Genomic DNA, 17,860 nt, shown 5'->3' with positions numbered 1-17,860 from the left:
CCCTTTATTGGAAACAATTATTGCAACTCCCTAACAGTTCACCTATAGCGTTAATTTGCTTCGAATTGGGTCTCACATCTCTTTATTCACAAGTGGTGTGGAAACAATGTGCATTCTTTCGAAAAGCTTTACTTCGCCTAGAGAAACCGACCATCTTGAAGGTCATAGCTTATAATTTACTCACGTCAAATTACATCTTCCCACGGAAATGGCGTATTCATATTCTGGATGCACTTAGTGATGCTGCCATAACCATTGATTTACTCATAATGAATCCTGATCGGGCCAAAGTAAAAATATTTCAGCATGATTGGGCCGAAAACATAACTAAATGCATAACATATAAGGACTTTAATGTTACTCTGTTTGGGATGAAGAAGCATGGCACAATAGCATCATACTTTTTAAAACACCCAAGCCCTCTCTTTAGGAGAAAATACCTAAGGTTCAGGTTAACCCTATATAGTACTTGTGATATAATGCTTAGAAAAAAAATCATCACAAGTGAGCAAAATTACTGCAGATACTGTAAGAACATAAATCAGATCGAAACTGTACAACATTTGCTAGTAGATTGTGAAGCAGTAACAGAGATCAGAAGCAGATGCTTCAAGAATAAATTGATATTTCAGAGTTACACAACTCAATTTCAAAAATGGCAAACACTGTTTTCTAATCAAAAAATGTCAATTCAAATAGCAATTGTACAATTCCTAGATATGATTTTGCCGGATACTCTCACAAACGAGTATGAGAGGTTTGCTGTCTGTAATGTGTGATTATTTCCTCTGTTGCTTTGTTTATTTGTTCTATGTTTTAATCAAAATCACATGTTGATGCAAATGATGTGCTAGGAAATCAACTACAATTTTAAGTTTTAAAAGAATAATGTATTTTTTTTCTCTTGTATTATGCAAATAATTTGAAAAGTTGTTTTACAACTAAACAAATTTAAAAAAAAAATAGGGCTCAAGTGCCAAGCAGCTACTCTGGCGCTGCTTTCATCACCCATTGACGCGCCCAGTAGCCTCTCTCCTATGTTCACAAACAAGCCCCCTGCCCCTTGATCCGAGTCAGATGTAAATGCTGGGGCTATTAACACTAATGATTCATGTGTTTATGCACCTCTCCAGCCTCCCTGGGGCTTCCTGCATAACCCGCCCTCCGCTCTCAACCCTCTGCGGCTGAAAGTAAATGAGTGGCTGCACGTGTGTTTATTTGCTGTGGTGGAACTTCAGCTTCGAGTAATAATTAATTAATTATTCGGCCGAATGCCAAATAGCTAATTTCAGCCGGAATTCGGCCGAACAATTACTCAAAGCCGAAGTTCGGTACACCCCTACTTTATGTGCAGTGCTGGGATGTTCTGCACCGACTATGACAGCATTAACGAGCAAGATTTGCTGTGGTTCCAAGGAAATGGCATTTATTTTACCTCCATTGGCAATGCTGTTTTGTAAATGTAAGAGAAGCGTTCAGCTTCAGTCGGTAGAAATGTCAGCAGGAGAAGCAAACAGAAGCTCATCGAAAAAGAGATAAAAAAATAAGAAATTGTATGCAAGCACGTACATACCAAAAACAGGAAAAAAAAAGAAAAAATATATATCTTTCAGAGACAGTACTAAAGACTCAAACCCCTACCCTGTTTCCCACACTCCCCCTCTCCCCCTACCCGCCGTCCTAGCACAAACACTCTGCGGATTCTGCAGTAGTTTCAGGATTACACGTGCCACATCAGGCCATTTTCAGGATGGGAGCCATGGGACTGTGGAGGCCAAGGCATTGCTCAATAAGGTTTGTGGTTGTGGTGTGTAAGCAAAAACTGTGGCAGAAGGTCTCCTTGTACAAAGAAGTGCATAAGCCCATTGTGGAAGTGTGCAAGGTAAGGGGCATGTATCCTGTTTGTATGCATGCACTGTGTGTACTTGTTTGATGTTGGTAACATGCATTCAGTGGTGCTTTTGTGCGATCAAAAATCATCACAAGTGAGCAAAATTACTGCAGATACTGTAAGAACATAAATCAGATCGAAACTGTACAACATTTGCTAGTAGATTGTGAAGCAGTAACAGAGATCAGAAGCAGATGCTTCAAGAATAAATTGATATTTCAGAGTTACACAACTCAATTTCAAAAATGGCAAACACTGTTTTCTAATCAAAAAATGTCAATTCAAATAGCAATTGTACAATTCCTAGATATGATTTTGCCGGATACTCTCACAAACGAGTATGAGAGGTTTGCTGTCTGTAATGTGTGATTATTTCCTCTGTTGCTTTGTTTATTTGTTCTATGTTTTAATCAAAATCACATGTTGATGCAAATGATGTGCTAGGAAATCAACTACAATTTTAAGTTTTAAAAGAATAATGTATTTTTTTTCTCTTGTATTATGCAAATAATTTGAAAAGTTGTTTTACAACTAAACAAATTAAAAAAAAAAATAGGGCTCAAGTGCCAAGCAGCTACTCTGGCGCTGCTTTCATCACCCATTGACGCGCCCAGTAGCCTCTCTCCTATGTTCACAAACAAGCCCCCTGCCCCTTGATCCGAGTCAGATGTAAATGCTGGGGCTATTAACACTAATGATTCATGTGTTTATGCACCTCTCCAGCCTCCCTGGGGCTTCCTGCATAACCCGCCCTCCGCTCTCAACCCTCTGCGGCTGAAAGTAAATGAGTGGCTGCACGTGTGTTTATTTGCTGTGGTGGAACTTCAGCTTCGAGTAATAATTAATTAATTATTCGGCCGAATGCCAAATAGCTAATTTCAGCCGGAATTCGGCCGAACAATTACTCAAAGCCGAAGTTCGGTACTCCCCTACTTTATGTGCAGTGCTGGGATGTTCTGCACCGACTATGACAGCATTAACGAGCAAGATTTGCTGTGGTTCCAAGGAAATGGCATTTATTTTACCTCCATTGGCAATGCTGTTTTGTAAATGTAAGAGAAGCGTTCAGCTTCAGTCGGTAGAAATGTCAGCAGGAGAAGCAAACAGAAGCTCATCGAAAAAGAGATAAAAAAATAAGAAATTGTATGCAAGCACGTACATACCAAAAACAGGAAAAAAAAAGAAAAAATATATATCTTTCAGAGACAGTACTAAAGACTCAAACCCCTACCCTGTTTCCCACACTCCCCCTCTCCCCCTACCCGCCGTCCTAGCACAAACACTCTGCGGATTCTGCAGTAGTTTCAGGATTACACGTGCCACATCAGGCCATTTTCAGGATGGGAGCCATGGGACTGTGGAGGCCAAGGCATTGCTCAATAAGGTTTGTGGTTGTGGTGTGTAAGCAAAAACTGTGGCAGAAGGTCTCCTTGTACAAAGAAGTGCATAAGCCCATTGTGGAAGTGTGCAAGGTAAGGGGCATGTATCCTGTTTGTATGCATGCACTGTGTGTACTTGTTTGATGTTGGTAACATGCATTCAGTGGTGCTTTTGTGCGATCATTTCGGAAAAATTTGTCGTAAGTGGGGTACTGCGAAAAAAAACCTATGAAGTGTACAAGGTCAGTGGAAGGCATCCTGTTGTTATGAATGAAATGTGTGTATGATACGATGTGAAATTGTGTGATATGGCATTTATAATGCGCCTTTACACTAGGGAGGCAAGGGAGGGGGAACAGAGGGGAGAAGGAGACAAAAACAATTACTAGGCCTGGTGTCACTCAGATCGCCCAAGTGCATGGGGAGGGGGGAGGAGAAAGTGCAGTACATGGTAAGAAGAAACAATGACAAGAAGTAAAAATACGGCCGGATGGTGGTAGGTGCAAGGATAAGTGCAGACATCAGGAGGTGGTGCAACTGTTAGGGATACAGCAAACAGTCCCCAAATAAGGGGGTTGGAAGAAAGGCAGTGCAGGGGTGCGACTGGCGGGCAGAGGTGGCCTTGGGCCGAGATCAGAGGGTGGCCAGGTCACAAGTGCAGAATCAGTTTCAGGCAGTATGTCAGCAGGGGAGAGGAGGAGAAAACCAGAGGCAAAGAGAAAGATTTTGAGGTGCTTCTGGAAGCGGCAATGGTTCTCCTCACGTTTCAGGGAGGCAGGGAGCCTATTGCAGAGGAAGGCCTTGAAGAAAGAGATCTATCATCAAGTGGTTCCTTGCAGAAGCGAGTGACCCTGAGGGAGTAGGAGGCAGATGAGGGAAGAGCTCGAGCATGGACATATTTAGGAAGTGAAAGTTGAAGGTATTGGAGCCCCACAGCCCAGAAGGCCTTGTGCATAATGAAGAGGGTTTTCACCTTATTCCTTGCAGCTACAGGGAGCCAGTGCAGGTATTTCAGTGCCAGAGAGATGCCATACCTGTGCTTGAGGCCAAGGACGATGTGCACAGTCCTCTTCTGGATGAGTTGCAGAGGGCAGAGAGTAGAAGCCGGCACATTTGGACTGAGGCTGTTGCAATAGTGCAGTCTAGAGAGAACCACAGCTGTGGGGACAGTGAGCTTTTCGGACCTTGCTTTGCGTTGCTAATATACATTCCGTGCTGGTTTTGGAGCAATATTTTTACGATTTCTATAGGACATGGGTTAGTGGGGAAAAAAATGTGTACTATTGTCGGAAGGAAAGAAGAGAGTTCCTGTTTCAATATTACAATGGGTGATATGGGTAAATGGAAACGTTGCAAGCATATACAATTGAAGTGTCACTTCATGGCAGTGGATAGGAGAAAAAAACAGTAACCTTTTTAAGAACGTAATGGACACTCAGTGGCAGATACCATGCGCACAGGCACTTATAACAGAGTTGTACACATTCCGCAGAAATAATATTCATACCTCCACTTTGTGGATGATGAGCGCTCATGTGGATGAATGTTGATGCACAAATCGTGCATGCTTTACTGAACTTTCTACTGGACGTGCTTTCCAATGACATGTCACTTGGAGGCTGAATGTGTAACGGTACTTATGAAGCGTTGTACAGAAGTGATAGTGTTATATGCTAACATCTTCGATGCCATTGGTGGATGCGTGTGTGACTATTTAACAGTACCCAATGAGGTAGTGATGGACAGAAATTAGTGGAATGGGAAGAAGGACTGCTCCTGCTTTACTGGGGCACGGCCCTTGCGGTACTTGGGGAAGCGCACATGCCACATTCTGCACTTCTCACCATGCTGGGCAATTGAAATGGGACTGTGGGGATGGTCCAATCAGGTGCTCAGGGTGTGCGTCACAGGAAAGGGCGGCAATATTTTTCCCCATTACTTTGTGTAGTGCGGCTGGCACACATGGAGAAATGCACAGTTTTCATCGTGGGTGAATCCTTTTTGGATGGCATACAGGAACAGATCTTCCACAAAGGCATCACCCACGAGGTGTCGATGCGTGCTGTTTCGGCAGTGTGCTTGCAGCACTTCTGCAACTGTACATGTTGTGGTTGTGCACTATGGAGCCTTGTTTTTGGGTTCCATGGCTTGTTCATGTGTGTACCGTCAACTGAAGAAGTTGATGAAAGCAGTGAATCGCATTTTTCCCACTGCCAAGGTGCCTTTCTCATGTATACCACCAAGAATAGTATCGAACTATTCCAATGAATGTTGTCGCCAGCCAGAGGTCGAAAGGGATCTTTTCAACAGAAGCATGTGTGACTTCTTGAGTGTTGCTGAGATGTTCTCCTGTGAGAATGACAACATTGGTTCTCGATATGTACACCTTTTCAAAGGAAATGGCATTGCTTTGTCAACCAGTGGCAATGATATTTTGTTTTACAATCTACAGGCTGCACTGAAGACCCTATCGTAAGAATGTGAGGTGAACTACAAAACACAAAAACAACTATAAAAACCGGAATAAAAGGTGTTTCTATGGAAGCACCTTTAAAAAAACAAAAAAAAAAACAGGCTCTTTTCAGAGCCACCACTACAAACGAAATCCCCTACCCTGGTTGATATGTATTCCCCCACACCTGCGCGCTAGCAGCACGAAAAGTCTGCAGACATTGCGATAGTTGCAGGGTTGCACGTGTCACATCCGGCCTTTTTGCAGATGGCGCCCATACAAATGGGCCTGTGGAGGCTACAGGATTACTGAATAAGGTTTCTGGGTGTGGTTTGTACTTACAGACTGTGGTACACAGTGTATTTGTAGACTGAAATGCTGAAGGTGCGGTTACGGCTGTGTATTTCACAAGCCACAGCGTACAGATTTTGGGGGAGTTCTGAATACATTGATTGAAAGTGAATGGAAAACACTGTGCAGTGGCTGCGCAATTTGGATTCCATTATGTGGATTTCTACTGGTATGGAGGGCCTGCAATCAAGTGACTGATTTTCGTTTGTCTTTGTGAGACTTTGGTGACGCACAATCATGCCGACATTATTGTTCTTAATTGTGTTACATGTTACCGGAGTTTCAGTGCCATTTGGGATGAAGGAGGCACTTGTTCAGATCATGCGTCTGTTTCTGATCTCCTGCATAATTGTTTATAGCATTACCCAGACACAGATGTGGCTGCGTTGTATTTTCATTTGGTCCAGAAATACAAAAAGCGCGGTACATTGTGAAGAAGTCTATTTGTGCCTTTTTATGACTTTTTACGACATGTCACAGTGTTGTACTTCCAAAATGGGAATATGACATTTAATAGCACCAAGTGTTTTTCCCACAAATAGCCTTCATCTTACTATTCCTACCATTCTGATTTTTCACGACCTATCAAAAAAGCGTTGCTGTCCTTCTTAGAAGTACATGAAGAATTGCTTTAGTAGTTGTTGTGCACGTACACACTTCAAAACGCACTGGAACACGAAAAAAAAACTTTGTACAGCAAGCCCTTTCTACCCGATAACCCTACAGTGTTTTCCACAGAGCCAAGCCTCCCTTGGTTAATACCAATGATGGCCTTAGGGAATTCTGGTTGCTGTAGTCAATTCAAGTAGCCAGGAACCAACTCACCCTCCAATTACACAGTGTAAATAACCAATTGGGGGGAGGGGGAAAAACCAACAGTGTGGCTCTCCTTAGTAGGGGCATGTGTCACCCCGGTGCCGCCACCTCTGGAGCCCGGGACTCCCAAAAACATTTGACAGAAAGGGGGTGAGGGGCGCACTCTGGTTCCCAGCTAGGTGTACCTTTCCAGAGTCCAGTAGATCATCTCCGCCTAGCAATTTCTTGCCTCTTGCAATCATCAGGGAGGCAGTCTGTTCAGGTGTTAATAGTTAATACCAATGATGGCCTCAGGGAATTCTGGTTGCTGTAGTCAATTCAAGTAGCCAGGAACCAACTCACCCTCCAATTAAACAGTGTAAATCCCCAATTGAGGGGAGGGGGAAAACCAACAGTGTGGCTCTCCTTAGTAGGGGCATGTGTTGGTGGAAAAGCGTACGCAAACATCCCTGACCAGTTCATCCACAGGGCGTTCCCCTGGGAGTCTGGCTGGGGGAACCTGAATGCAAATCCTGGTCACTGTCTGTTTTCGCTTGTGGCGAATGGGTCTATAGTGGGGAAACCCCACTGAGAGAAGATATCTTCTACGATTTCTCTGTGTAGACACCATTCGTGTTCCTCTGGGAGGGGATCTCTGCTCAAAGCCTCCACCAGAGAATTGAGATCCCCTGGAACATGTTGAGATGACAGGAAGATCTTCCGTCTGAGTGCCCATATCCACATTTTCTGGGCAAGCTTGGACAGATTTGGCGAACGAGTCCCTCCCTGCCTGTTTAGGTAAAACATGGCTGTAGTGCTGTCCGTCCGGCTCTGCACTGACAGATTCAGCAGGTAGGGCTCGAACGCGTGAAGTGCTCTGAATACTGCCAGAAGCTCTAGCAGGTTGATGTGATTCTTGGCCACTGAGTGAGACCACAGACCCTGAGCTGTGTGGTGGAGGTGGTGAGCTCCTCACCCTGTCAGGCATGCATCGGTTGTGACTACCGCCTGTATCTCGGGATCGTAAAAGGGTTTCCCCTTGGACAGATTGTCTCTTGTCCACCAGTGAAGGCTTTGTACCAGTGTTGGCGAAACGACCACTAGATCGTCCCACTGACCACTTGCCTGAGACCACTGTTTCGCCAACCATTCCTGCATGGGGCGCATGCGCAGGCACGCGTGGGGGACCAGGTATACATGACGCCATCATGCCTAGCAAACGCATTGCTTTGCGTACCGTTATCTGGCGACCGGCCTGATATTGCAGAATTTGCAGCAGTATATTCCGAATTGTCAAATCTTTTTTTGGCACAAGGAAGTAAGTTGAATAAATACCCTTGTTTACCTGTTGTCCCAGGGCGAGTTCTATCGCGTCCTTTGCTAGAAGATTGACAATCTCCTCGAGGAGGATCTTCTGGTGGTCCAAAGAATGTATTCTTTGTCGTGGAGGGTGGTTTCGGGGACGCTCTAACAGTTCTATGCAGTATCCTGCGGACACTGTGGACAGCACCCATCTGTCTGATGTGATCCCTTCCCAAGCTTGGGTGAAGTTGGAATGCGTCCCCCTACTTGGGATGTCTGAGAAGGGACCCTGAACAGAACGTCACTGTTTTGGTGGAGGCGTGCCGCCGCCTCTACTGGGGCTGCCTCTACCCTTACCACGCCCTCTCTTATTACCCCTGCCATAACCCTGGGTAGACTGCTGGCTGTTGTTGTTCTATTGTGTACCCTGCCCCTGAGAATAGTTAGACCCTCTCTGGGAATTTTGTCCATGTGGGCGACGAAAATTGCAATTCCCTCTCTGGTTAGGGGGTTTATTGGTTAGTTGGCCTAGGGATTTGAGTGTCTCATACTCGTCCTTGGCATTTTTCAGCACGTCCACGACCGCCTTTCCAAACAATAGATCCGGCTCCACCGGTTTGTCTATCAATGAAGCCTGGGTTTCGGCTTTGAACCCAGACTGTTGCAACCAAGCATGCCTTTTGATAACAGTACCTTCTGCTATCAATCTGCCGGCGTTATCTGCGGCATCAAAGGTTGCTTTTAATATGCAACCGGACACGGCTCTTCCTTCCGCCGAAACTCGTGCCAATTGGCTTTTTAAGGGTTCTGGGGCGGAATCTATGAGTGCCGTGACTTTTTCCCACTGGTGGCAGTTGTAACTCGCCAGCAGGGTGGTGGAGTTGGCAATCCTTGCCTGGTAGGCGGAAGTGGAGGCTACTTTCCTGCCCAAGCCATAAATCTTCTTGCTCTCCTTGTCGGGAGGAGCTTCTGACGATGACAAGGGTGTTCCCGCCCTCTTACGGGTGTTAGTAACTACCAGGGAGTCCGGTTTCAGATGCCCTCTTATGTACAGTGGGTCTGTTTGGGCTGCCCTGAAAAGCTTCTCAACTCTGGGGTTCACCGCCCTAGTGAGATAGGGATTAACAAGGGAAGGGTCTATCCTCCTTTGTATAGACTTAAGGATAGGGATGGCCTGGGCAACAGGTCTCCTTTCTCCCACTAACTCCTTGGCAAAATCCCTCTCTTCCTGAGCACCCTGCGTGTCAATGTGGAAGTGTTCTGCTGTTCTGGACAGCACTTCATTCAAAAGAGGCTGGTTATCGACAGGGGAGTCGGTAACCGGGGGTTCTTTATCTACCGGGGAATCTAGCCTGTAGGTTTCTGGGTTGTCCTCCTCCTCCTCTTGGTCCTCGTCATCCCCATAGTAGCCTGTCCCAGTTTGTTCTTCCAACGTGCCCAAATCTGGTTCCTCATAAAGGGATGGATCTCCCTGATATTGAGAATAGGGCTGTATACTGAAGGGGTCTGAAGTAGGAGCTTCAACCTGGGACTTCTTACTTGGGGTATAGGATCCTTAGAGCCTGAGGGAGTTGACCCGTCGGGGGTAAAAGAGAGAAAGTGTTCAGGGTTTTTGTCGTAGAAATCTGCCAATGATGACATCCTTGACATGACTCTGTCTATTTCATCAGTAGACCACTCTCTTGAACTGGGAATGATTCTTTCTTGAAGGCCTTTCCCTGTCTTATCTAAACTAGACCTACTGGTTTGAACAGGGGTCTTTGGGATAACAGAAGACCAAGACTTGTCCATCTGTTTAAGTGGGGTAGAATGTTTTTGAGTTGTGGAAGTAGGCTGAGACTGCTTCCTCTGTTGTTTTTCACCTTCCCGTGTGTGGAATAGTGTTTACCCTGTTTTTTCGCCCCTCCGGAGTCTTTTGACGCCTGGCGCCGAGGTTCGGGGGTAGTGTCCCTATCTCTGTATAGTGGAGGTTGGGACTCGGGAGCAGCAGTTGCGCGGCCTGTTGACCCCGACTCCTGGAGTGCGGACTGGGGATAGAGGTCGGTTTCGTCTTCTGACGATCGAACCTTCGTTACCTTGGGGAGCGAGGCACTTCTGGCATCAGTGGATGGTTGCCTGGAGTCATGCGGCGATCTAGATCGAGAACGCCCAGAGGACACCCATTCGGACCGTTCTGTATGTGCCTCTTTCCGAGTACTAGACGTGCGCGTCGAGTCTCGGTTGGACTTCATGTGTTTTGTGGAAGTGCTGTGGGTAGCGCTTGTGTCGCCGGGGGTCTTCCCCATGGCCGCACTGCCGGACGACCTTCCGAGGTCGGGGACTTGCGCTTGGCTGTCAATTGATGCCACGTTGCCCTCGCCGCCCAAAAGCACGGCGTTGCTGCCATCGCTGAAGGCGCCCTCCGCTGCCATGGCCTCTTGACGCCTGGCGTGGTGGGCCCAACGCTTGATCGAACCGTCCTTGAATGTTTTCGGTTTGAACCTACTACACGCTCTGCAGTTAGCCTTGGGGTGGTCCCTCGGTAAGCAGAGATTGCACGTGGCGTGCCTGTCAACCCAAGGGTACTTGCGGTTGCACTTGGGGCAAAATTGGACCTTGTGGCAGCAGGCTAATAAGTGTAGGAATATATAAGAATGTACCTATATACCAAAAGAGTGTAGAGTATGTCCACCCCCCACTCTCCCTACTTGCAGGGCCGAGGTCAGAGGCCTTCCTAGGCCCGGGCCGAGGCCAGAGGCCTTCCGAGGCCCAAATCCATCGTGCAGCTATCGACGGTCGATTCTTTCTCCGTGCCGGCGTCGAGTGTGGATGTTCGGTGACTCGACGTTGGGGTGGAGAAATGGGGAAATATAACAATATTTTAGCAAAAGTATGGCTAAGGCCAGGGAACTCTGCGGAATGCCTCCGACCAGTATGGTGGAAAAAAACAATCTGAGGGTCCTAGACGCGTGAGGGATCATGGGTACAGTGGACGTCACACTAGGGATAGTATTACTGGAACGCCCTGTGTCGACGCCCATTTTCGAGTTTCGAAAAACAAACTGTAGTACTCCGCAGCTTCCACTAGATGTCGGCCTATGCACAGCATGTGATCTAAGCAGATTCAACAAGCCTCAGAAATATATATATGATACATTACTCATCGTAATCGTATTTCTGATGCTTGTATCTGCGTAGATTCACATGCTGTGCATGGGCCGACATCTAGTGAAAGCTGCACAGTATTACAGTTGTTGTTTTCGAAATTTGAAAAAGGACGTCGACAGGGTGTGCCAGTAATACTATCCCTAGTGTGACGTCCACTGTACCCATGATCCTTCACGCGTCGAGGTCCCTCAGATTGTTTTGCTTCTGGCATGAGGTAGCATGAAGTGTAGCGTGAGTGCAGGTGTATCCAAGCAGATATGTATCAGACAAGCTCATAAGCATCCATGTGCCTTCTCTCCATGGGGAGGAAGGGTGGGTGCATGTGAATCTAAGCAGATACAAGCATCAGAAATACGATTACGATGAGTAATGTATCCCTTCTGACGCTTGTGGAATCTGCTTAGATGTCAGGATCATCAAGCTGGCATTCAATGTTAAGGTATCTGCTAGGATCCGTCCTGTGAAGACTTTTCAATCCTCTCCTTCCTCCTTCGTCACATATCCAGCTGGGGGGAGAGCTCCTCCGACGTTATGTTCTGCATCCTGGTTTCTTACCAGGTCGCTGGCTCGCAGATTTACGTTGCGTTCCAGCTGGGGGTTGCCAGGGAGACGCTGGAACGCACGCTACCGAAACCGGAAGTTCCGGAGGTATGGGTTACGGCATTGCGCTTTGTCTGTGGCTTAAAGGGCTGCTTGTGGCGTTCACGTTCGCTTCTGAATAATGTTAGTATTTGTGTGCTTTGATTTTGCTACAAACGGACTTTCTGGAATTTTGACCACGTGCTCTGCCTATTTGACCTCCCTCTGCCTTGCCCTTTGGTTCAGTCTTGATCTCCCGGCTCTTAACTCTGATCTGCCCGTTGGACTGCTTCTGCCCTCACATTATCCACCTTGTTTTCTGCTAAGGATTGCTTCGCCTGCTGCTTTTCTCCTGGATTGTTCACAGACCTTGGCTACTTTGTTTTGGCTTTTGATCTTGCTCGTTCTATGGACCGGCTACATCATTCTTCAGTCATCCTGTCGCCCCTGGGAAACCGCTTCCACTGTTTCTGTCATCTTGCCTCGCCCAACAAAACAGTGCTACGCCTGATTGAACTGTGGACTCCGCTCTCAGGAGTAGGCGTACGTGTGCCGTCGGGTACAGGTTTTCTTGTGGATTGAGAACTAACTTGGTGACTGGTGTACATTAGACGTACGCGTGCCGTCGGGAATAAGTGTCTGGTAGAACTTTCTCATTTTGGACATTCTCCCTTGGAATTGCAACACATCTACACGCGGGTAAGGTACTTTCTTATCCACTGGGAAATTATTGTTAAGAATACCACTAGTTCAACTGTTAGTCAATATCAGGGTTTTGTTTGTTTTGTCTTAAAGGGGGACTCCAGGTTAACTCGTCCTCATCTTTTGTCCATACTTAACTCAGAGTTCTGAGGTGAGCTTCCTCCTTGTCTTATTGATTGCAGTCTGCATTCTGTTCTTATTCATGTATACTAACCAAGGCCTTTTGTTTACAGTCAGCGGTGTTCCAGTTGTGTCCCTGTTAGGAATCTGGGATGGAGGAGAAAGGGCATCAGGAGACGGTATCTCCGTACATGAACTACATTGCCCATTATTCCTTGAGGCATTTTTTAGTTTGTGCTGTGCCCGCGTGTGGCCAGCTGACACTCATTAGTACAGCTTATCAAGGGCCAACGGCGCACAGCAGGTGTGGCTTTTTCTGATTTTCGGGGCGAAGCCATGCCGGAGGGTTAGGAGACCGCTGGCACTCGCTGGGCCATACTCATTGGATTTCCTGCATGCATCCCGGTGGCGACGGAAGTATAATTATGGAAACTTTTACGCCTGGTGCTCGGTCTCCTTGAAACCAACACGTTCCTTTTGCAGCGGGGAATAATGGACTTGCGCTGCTGTTACAGGCTACTAAAGATTACGTCCGGGAAGGCTTGCGAGCTTCCCGGACGACAGATAAGTGCTGCATTTACTTATTATGCAAAACGCTGTTGTTTTTTGTTTATTTACTGGTTTGCTATGAATGTATAAGGCAGAACTTTGACTGGCATTTTCAGGCAGTTTGTGGTACAGGGGTTAAGCGCAAGTCCAGCAACACAGGACAAGTATCTCTGGCGCTAGTTTTGGTTTTCATTAATACAGGCGTTTGGAATATGGTAAATGCTCTCGAAGCGCAGTGTCTCCAGTGCATTGAACTTAATATGCAGGGGGAGACAAACCATGACAGTCCCAAGGCTGTGTTTTGATACATGTCTACCACTGTTTTGTTTCTATGTCATGTAAATGTGCAAAAGCTTGCCATATGGGTCATGTGTGATGGTTTTTTCATGTTGGGAACTATTCCCATTTATATGTTTCATCCTGCTTGCTTACATGTAGTCCATGCCATGTGTGTGCCTGTATCAAGGGGTACTATATAAATGTGTGGTCAGGAACCAGTACATTGAGACCTGTATTAAGAGGTTTAGGTTGTTACCGGAAGTAGAGTTTGGCTCTATGCTATGTTACCAAGGTACTAGATAGAGTAGGGTTTTTTCCTGTTGCTTCCCCGGTCCTATCCACACTAGGTGTTTCCTTAACCTCTTTCCGGTGATACTATACTCCCTTCCCCGTCCACAACCTCTCCCTAACCCTCTTCCCCCCACTAGCTGCCACCTGGTATTCTGTGGTTATAATCAGGTACTTGTGCCAAACACGGGTGGAGGGTCGACTTCATTCGGCTTCTGTGGTTCGGGGAGAGTGTCGACTTCACTCACCCCCCCTTAGTTACGACATAATAACCCACCCCCATATTGGGATACTTACAACCACCCAAGCCAAATGGAAGCGACTACTCCCGCATTGGCCGATGTGCTAAAGGCGCTTCAAGATATTCAAGTAAAATTGGTTCAAGCCAGACAGGAATCTGACAAATTGAAAACTCAAGTACAGAGTTTGGTTGCTCAGCGGACCCCGCTGGAGGGAACTGGTACAGGATACACTGGTCAAAATCCCACAGTTGTTGTTCAAGCACTTAGTAGTGTTCCCTTGGCGGCTCCAGAACGATTTTCGGCGGATCCCAGAAAACACATGACCTTCCTTACCCAGTGTAGGCTTCATTTTTTGTGCAAACCTTTGGCTTTTGAAGCCATTCAGGCCAGAACAGCTTTTGTGATTTCATATTTAACAGGGGATGCCGCGGCATGGCCGATGCCGCTAGTACAAAAAGATGACCCTTTGTTATACAACTGGGATGGGTTCTTAGGGGAATTTGGCAGATTATTCGATCGCCGAGAAGTATCATTAGCTCAAGATAAGGAGTTATTGGGTTTAAGACAAGGAGGTCGGGATCTGGTAACATATGTCACCCAGTTCAACAGATTGGTAATTGAAACGGAGTGGCCAGCAGCTAAACAAACAGTGTTGTTCTATCAGGATTTACGGGAGGAACTTAAGGATGCAATTGCTCAAGTAGGGCTGCAACCAGGAACGTGCACGGCCATGATTGATTTAGCGTTACGATTAGATCATCGTATGAATGAGAGGAAAGGAGATAAGAAAAGACCAGAAGCAGGGCCGTTCGTCCATCTAGACAGGAGTAGAGGAGGAAGGGCAAGTGAAGGAGAGCCAATGCAAATTGGTAGTGTCCGAGGACCTTTGTCCGCCGCAGAGAAGGAGATAAGGAGGGTTAATAAATTGTGTCTTTATTGCGAACAGTCAGGACATTTTATACGAACATGCCCTAATACACCTAAGAAAAGTGGGGGAGGGGAAAAGAGTACAAAGGAGGTGGGAAAAGAGCTGGCCCGGCCTTAAGGGGAACACAGGCGCCAGGCCCGATAGATATAGAGTTCCCCAAATGGGCTGCAAACACAGTGGGAAGTAAAACGTCTCACTTATACATATTGGTGACATTATGTTTTGCGTTAACAAAACAGGAAGTTTTGGCCATGGTAGATTCAGGGGCTACTGGCAATTTTGTGGACATTACGTTGGCAAAACAGTTAGGATTACCTATGTTGGACAAGGTTAAAGTGGAAGGAGTTCAATCAGTGGATGGTTCCCCGTTGGTGTCAGGGCCCATTCGAAAGCAGACAGAAAAATTGGACATGATTTGTTGACACGGTCATAAAGAGGAAATAGTATTTGATTTAATAGCAGCACCTCAATTTGGATTAATTTTGGGCATGCCCTGGTTAGTTCTGCACAATCCCGGCATTGACTGAGAAAGACAGACGGTGTGGTTTAATAAAGAGGTGTCAGGCATACATTTTTCAGGAAGGAGGACCCGCAGAATTGTTAGTGGAAACGAGGTCTGAAGAGCATTTAGTAGGAGGAGTAACAGAAGAAATTCCCTCACAGTAGGTGGAGTTTAGTGGAGTGTTTGATAAGAGGGTTGCAGAGCAATTACCTCCGCATAGACCATATGATTGTGTAATTGAGTTGGAAGAGGGAGCAAAACTGCCATGTAGTAGAATATATGCGCTTACAGAAAAGGAAAATCAGCATTTGCGAGAATATCTAGACGAGATGATGGCGAAAGGCTTTATTAGACATTCCACATCGCCCGTATCATCCCCTCTATTTTTTGTTACCAAGAAAGAAGGCACCTTACGCACTTGCATTGACTATCGGGCATTAAATCAAGTGACAATAAAGAATCGTTTTCCGTTGCCCTTGATTTCAGTGCTGTTAGACCAAGTCAGGGCGGCCAAAATTTATACGAAGCTGGATTTAAGGGGAGCTTATTATTTGATACGGGTCAAGGAGGGGAATGAGTGGAAAACAGCTTTTAGAACTAAGTTTGGTTTATTTAAATATCTTGTGATGCCTTTTGGTTTATGTAATGCGCCAGCGGCTTTTCAGTTTTTTATGCAAGTATTGCATGAATTTATTGATACTTTTGTTATTGTTTACATTAATGATATCTTAATTTATTCTGAGTCTCCTGAGCAGCATGTAAAACATGTATGAACGGTGTTGAAAAGATTACAGGATTCTCATTTGTGTGTAAAATTGGAGAAATGTGCCTTTCATGTAACCCAGGTGGAGTTTCTGGGATTCATATTGACAGATACAGGAATTGTGATGGACCCTAAAAAAGTGCAAACTGTCAGAGATTGGCCTTCTCCCCAATGTGTAAAGGATGTTCAATAATTTCTAGGGTTTGCCAATTTCTATAAGCGATTTATCAGCAATTTCTCTAAGATTGTTACTCCAATTACGCACTTAAAGAAAGCAGTGAAGTTTACTTGGAATGAGGAAGCAGAAAAAGCCTTTCAAGAATTGAAGATAGCCTTCACTACTGCTCCTGTGTTACAACATCCCAACACAGAGAGGGCCTTTGAAGTTGAGACTGATGCTAGTAATGTGGCGATAGGGGCAATTCTGTCTCAAAGAGATGAGCAGGGAGTATGGCATCCTGTAGCGTTTTATTCCAGAAAGTTGTCAGGATGTGAGCAAAATTACTCCATAACTGATAAAGAGTTGCTGGCAATAAGATCTGCATTCTTGGAGTGGTGAAACTACTTACTGGGAGCTAGGCATCAGGTGGTAGTGGTAACGGACCATAAGAACTTGCAATACTTTAAAACGGCCCACACTCTAAGTCCTAGACAATTAAGATGGTCACAATACTTTAAGGAATTTGACTTTGTTGTAACTTTTCGGCCGGGCAGCAAGAATGGGACGGCAGATGCTCTATCCAGACAACAAAATATGGATAATGTAACAGGCGAAGTAAAGACCATTATCTCGCCAGATAAAATTGTTGGTGACATTACTACCCAGGTCTTTGAACTAGTAAAAAAAGCATTGACACCACGGCAATTGTCAGAGTGGCGGAGTAGTCATCCAGCCCTATACATACGGGATGGGTTGCCTTATCATATACCTCCCAACTAAAGAGTTACAAGACAAGGAACAAGTTACTTACCTGTAACTGTTGTTCTCCAGCATGGGTCTGGCATGGATTCACATGCTCATGAATATTCCCAGTCGTCAGGCTGGGAATCCTCGGTAAAGAAAAAACCAGTATCAGTTTCGTTTCTGATCTGTCTTTCGTAGTAGTAACCAATCACTGATCTCTGCGTCATACTGACCACAGCCAATGACTGCCCTCTACCTAAGCCCCGCCTCTGGCAGCCATCTTCAGATTTGGTAGCACGTAAAGTGGCAGTATGACCAAGTGAAGAGCCGCAGAGGGTTAGGCGAGAGGGTTCGCATGTGAATCCATGCCAGACCCATGCTGGAGAACAACAGTTACAGGTAAGTAACTTGTTCCTTCTCCAGCATGGGGTCTGGCATGGATTCACATGCTCATGAATAAAGAATACATAGCAGTACACACATGCACAACCACGGGAGGTGGCAAAGGCTCAACATTAAGCATTACATCAAACTCAACATTAAGCAAATCTTACCTCCTCACCAGGCTCACCTTAGGCGAACAGGTTGCGCAGCACTGCTTGGCCGACCCTGGACTCCTCCCTGGAATCCCGATCGACGCAGTAGAATTTCGTGAAGGTGTGCGTCGACCTCCACGTAGCAGCCCTG

This window comes from Ambystoma mexicanum, chromosome 4q (genome assembly GCF_040938575.1).
Source record: "Ambystoma mexicanum isolate Mex_15411 chromosome 4q, UKY_AmexF1_1, whole genome shotgun sequence".
NCBI classification, from domain to species: Eukaryota; Metazoa; Chordata; class Amphibia; order Caudata; family Ambystomatidae; genus Ambystoma; species Ambystoma mexicanum.
Note: the sequence above shows the minus strand (reverse complement) of the source record.